Source organism: Babylonia areolata, chromosome 3 (assembly GCF_041734735.1).
Source record: "Babylonia areolata isolate BAREFJ2019XMU chromosome 3, ASM4173473v1, whole genome shotgun sequence".
Taxonomy (NCBI): Eukaryota; Metazoa; Mollusca; class Gastropoda; order Neogastropoda; family Buccinidae; genus Babylonia; species Babylonia areolata.
Window position 1 is genome coordinate 64,326,641 of NC_134878.1, and position 5,000 is coordinate 64,331,640.

General features: G+C 48.3%; 1 protein-coding gene across 4 annotated transcripts in view; it reads left to right on the top strand.

Annotated features, from left to right (window-relative positions):
• Positions 1-3,298: 3,298 nt before the first annotated feature.
• LOC143280198 (alpha-(1,3)-fucosyltransferase C-like) overlaps positions 3,299-5,000 on the top strand; it is a 22,794-nt gene continuing 21,092 nt past the window's right edge. Inside the window, exon 1 of one of the 4 annotated variants that reach the window (XM_076584811.1) lies at positions 3,299-3,606. The gene's annotated coding sequence lies outside the window, so the exon portion shown is untranslated. Of the gene's footprint in view, positions 3,607-3,653; positions 3,882-5,000 lie in introns of those variants that run through there. The other 3 variants (XM_076584807.1, XM_076584808.1, XM_076584809.1) reach the window with 3 other exon arrangements.

Consider the following 5,000-nt stretch of genomic DNA (forward strand, 5'->3'; position numbering starts at 1 on the left):
CGCGGTCACAAGGAATAATGGGGGGGGAGGGGGGGGGGAATGGGAGGATAGTACATAACAAGATACGAACATAAATCGAAAACCATACACAAACACAGATACAGTACTAGAAATTAGGATACATACAAGTGCATATCAGTATAAAAACTTGTACATACTCACACGTGCACGCACTGCACACACACATACGCACTGCACCACACACACACACACACACACACACACTCACACACACACACACACACACACACACACACACACACACACACACACACACACACACACACACACAAACTCTCTCTCTGTCTCTCCGGCTCTCTCTCTCTCTCACACACACACACACACACACACACACACACACACACACACACACACACAAACTCTCTCTCTGTCTCTCCGGCTCTCTCACACACACACACACACACACACACACACACACACACACACACACACACACACACACACACACACACACACACACCACACCACACCACACCACACCACTCACTCACACACACACACACACACACACACACACACACACACACACACAAACACACACACGTTTGAACAGAAGCTGCATGTTATATGTGGATGGGCCTTATGACAGTAAAAATATTATTAACATAACTATATATATATATATACATATCGTGTCTTGTGAAACCACACTTTTCTATGTCTGAAACAAAAAACAACACAAAAAAATGAAAAACAAACAAAAAACAGCAAAACGTTCGTTTGTTGTTTGTTTGTTTGTTTTTTTTTGGGGGGCGGGGGGGGGGGGGGGGGGGGGGGGGGCGTGGGGGGGATGTATTCCAATGAAGCTCATAAACGAGTCCTGTCTCCGATGTCGGCATGTTGACGTGACCTTGAAAAGGCAGTGAATTTCCTCAGACTTTCTTCACTCAACCCAGCCCGGTGTGAATGGCTTCCTCACTACACTATCGCTGGTCATGTTTACAAGGGTGGATTGGCCCCACCTTTAGATGTTTACAAGGGCGGATTGGCCCCACCTTTAGATGTTTACAAGGGTGGATTGGCCCCACCTTTAGATGTTTACAAGGGCGGAGGGGCCCCACCTTTAGATGTTTACAAGGGTGGATTGGCCCCACCTTTAGATGTTTACAAGGGCGGATTGGCCCCACCTTTAGATGTTTACAAGGGTGGATTGGACCTTTAGATGTTTACAAGGGTGGATTGGCCCCACCTTTAGATGTTTACAAGGGCGGATTGGCCCCACCTTTAGATGTTTACAAGGGTGGATTGGACCCACCTTTAGATGTTTACAAGGATGGATTGGCCCCACCTTTAGATGTTTACAAGGGTGGATTGGCCCACCTTTAGATGTTTACAAGGGTGGATTGGCCCCACCTTTAGATGTTTACAAGGGCGGAGGGGCCCCACTGTGTGTGACCTTTAGATGTTTACAAAGGCGGATTGGCCCCACCTTTAGATGTTTACAAGGGCGGATTGGCCCCACCTTTAGATGTTTACAAGGGTGGATTGGCCCACCTTTAGATGTTTACAAGGGTGGATTGGCCCCACCTTTAGATGTTTACAAGGGCGGAGGGGCCCCACCTTTAGATGTTTACAAGGGTGGATTGGCCCCACCTTTAGATGTTTACAAGGGTGGATTGGCCCCACCTTTAGATGTTTACAAGGGTGGATTGGCCCCACCTTTAGATGTTTACAAGGCAAGGGTGGATTGGCCCCACCTTTAGATGTTTACAAGGGCGGATTGGCCCCACCTTTAGATGTTTACAAGGGCGGATTGGCCCCACCTTTAGATGTTTACAAGGGTGGATTGGCCCACCTTTAGATGTTTACAAGGGTGGATTGGCCCCACCTTTAGATGTTTACAAGGGCGGATTGGCCCCACCTTTAGATGTTTACAAGGGTGGAGGGGCCCCACCTTTAGATGTTTACAAGGGTGGATTGGCCCCACCTTTAGATGTTTACAAGGGCGGATTGGCCCCACCTTTAGATGTTTACAAGGGTGGAGGGGCCCCACCTTTAGATGTTTACAAGGGCGGATTGGCCCCACCTTTATATGTTTACAAGGGCGGATTGGCCCCACCTTTAGATGTTTACAAGGGTGGATTGGCCCCACCTTTAGATGTTTACAAGGGCGGATTGGCCCCACCTTTAGATGTTTACAAGGGTGGATTGGCCCCACCTTTAGATGTTTACAAGGGCGTTGTCCCACCTTTCGATGTTTACAGGGGATGCCCACCTTTAGATGTTTACAAGGGTGGATTGGCCCCACCTTTAGATGTTTACAAGGGCGGATTGGCCCCACCTTTAGATGTTTACAAGGGTGGATTGGCCCCACCTTTAGATGTTTACAAGGGTGGATTGGCCCCACCTTTAGATGTTTACAAGGGTGGATTGGCCCCACCTTTAGATGTTTACAAGGGCGGAGGGGCCCCACCTTTAGATGTTTACAAGGGCGGATTGGCCCACCTTTAGATGTTTACAGGGGCGGAGGGGCCCCACCTTTAGATGTTTACAGGGGCGGATTGGCCCCACCTTTAGATGTTTACAGGGGCGGATTGGCCCCACCTTTAGATGTTTACAAGGGTGGATTGGCCCCACCTTTAGATGTTTACAGGGGCGGATTGGCCCCACCTTTAGATGTTTACAAGGGTGGATTGGCCCACCTTTAGATGTTTACAAGGGCGGATTGGCCCCACCTTTAGATGTTTACAAGGGCGGATTGGCCCCACCTTTAGATGTTTACAAGGGCGGATTGGCCCCACCTTTAGATGTTTACAAGGGCGGATTGGCCCCACCTTTAGATGTTTACAAGGGCGGATTGGCCCCACCTTTAGATGTTTACAAGGGCGGAGGGGCCCCACCTTTAGATGTTTACAAGGGCGGAGGGGCCCCACCTTTAGACCAGAAGACACACTGGGTCGGTATGGATTCACTGACCGCCCCGACTATGACCGACTGAAAAAGACTATGGGAGCCTGATTTTTAAACAACCTTATTCAAGACGAGCCACTGTGTACTGCTATTTATGTTTCTATTCTCCTCCCTCTTGGTGGATACAGATCCTTTTGGTAATTTTTCACCGAAACAAGATTTTCTGGCCCTTTTTTTTCCCCGCTCTATTCACACGCCTGTGGAAAGAACTAGTATCTTCCCCAATCACCCCACACAACACACAGCCACCAGCGTCGATAACACTGCCAGGCTGCGTGCAACACGAGGCATGCCATGGCCTTCGCTAAAGGCGACGAATCGTTCGTGCTGGAAACAGATGTTATCGATTTTTCAAGGTAAAAGCACCATTAAATGACTAATCCCTGAAATGCAAAATGTTCGAGCACACCAGAAATGATGTGATGAACGTACTGGACAAAGACAGAGAGACTGAACTGAACGTGAATTGAGATTTGCCATCGTTTTTGTTAAATTGCAGGCGGCTATAGTTTCGCTCGCTGGGCCCAGAAAAACTGGCACTGTGAAAGGGCTTGACACAACAGTACGCGTATTGCAGCAGTGTGTGTTGGTGCCTCAATGTGGGTGTGTGTGAAAAGACCTGAGGAACCTGTTTCAGACTGGAAGGTGTTCCAAGGTTTGCCCGGGCATTCTGAGGTATGCTTAAACTGGGGGGGAGGGAGGTGGGGGGTTAAATATCATTCTGAGGTTCACCAACTGACTGTGAGTGATGTTTGTGTGAGCGTGGTAGTGGTGGGTATAGGTCGTGTGTGCAGGAGTCCTGTGTTGCCTTCTTCAGAGCAACACCGTCTAGTCCAGGAACAGAACGAGGGTAAAGATTCACTCTGTTTTCTGTGCTATCATCGATAGAACTCTCGCTCTCGCTCTCGTCTATTGGAGTTTAACGACCTATTGGCGTCTACACCCTAAAGGTCAAGTATGTGCGGTTGGAGTTGTTTTTAGTGCGGGTATTTGTTTGTGTGGGTGGGGTTGTATGTATTTGGTGGTGAGAGGGTTGTATGTGTGTGTCACTGGGGTTGTATAAAAAAATATGTTTGATGGTAAGGGGGTTGTTTTGTTTTTGCGGGTGGGGTTGTGTGCGTTTGGTGGTTGGGGTTGTCAGTGTGTGTTTGATGGTAGGGGGTTGTTAGTGTGGTTGGTGTGTATGGGGTTGTGTGTGTTGCTGTTGTAATGGGGATGTATTGGTATGATTTGGGGGTTGTGTGTTTGTAATGTTGACTGCTTGTGCTGACTGTGGTTGTGCTGTGGTGTAGGGGTTAGGTTTTGTTAGTTTTGCCTTATGAGGATTGTTTGTGTGGTTTGTGGGTCTTGCGTTTCGTTGTTGCTAAGGGTTCTGCTTTTTTGTGTTGGTGGTGTTGTTGCAGTGTTTGTGGTGGTGGTGTTGTTGCTGTTTGTGTTGGTGGTGTTGTTGCAGTGTTTGTGGTGGTGGTGTTGTTGCTGTTTGTGTTGGTGGTGTTGTTGCTGTTTGTGTTGTGGTGTTGTTGCTGTTTGTGGTGGTGGTGTTGTTGCAGTGTTTGTGGTGGTGGTTTTTTGCAGTGTTTTGGTGTTTGTGCTGTTTGCTGGTGGTGGTGTTGCTTGCTGTTTGTGGTGGTGGTGTTGTTGCATTGTTTGTGTTGGTGGGTGTTGTTTGCAGTTGTTTGTGGTGGTGTCTGTTGTTGCTGTTGTGCTGTTTGGTGGTGTGTGTTTGCTGTTTGTGTTGGTGGTGGTTGTTGCTGTTTGTGGTGGTTGGTGTTGGTTGCTGTTTTGTGGGTGGTGTTGTTGCGGTTTTGTGTTGGTGGTGTTTGTTCAAGTGTTTGTGGTGGTGTGTGTTGTTGCTGTTTGTGTTGGTTGGTGTGTTGCAGTGTTTGTGTTGGTGTGGTGCAGTTGTTGTGTTGGTGGTGGTGGTAGTTGTTGCTGTTGTGTTGGTGTTGTATGTTGCAGTGTTTGTGTTGGTGGTGTTGTTGCTGTTTGTGTTGGTGGTGTTGTTGCTGGTGTTTGTGCTGGTGTAGTTGTTGCTGTTTGTGGTGGTGTGTTGTTGCTGTTTGTGTTGG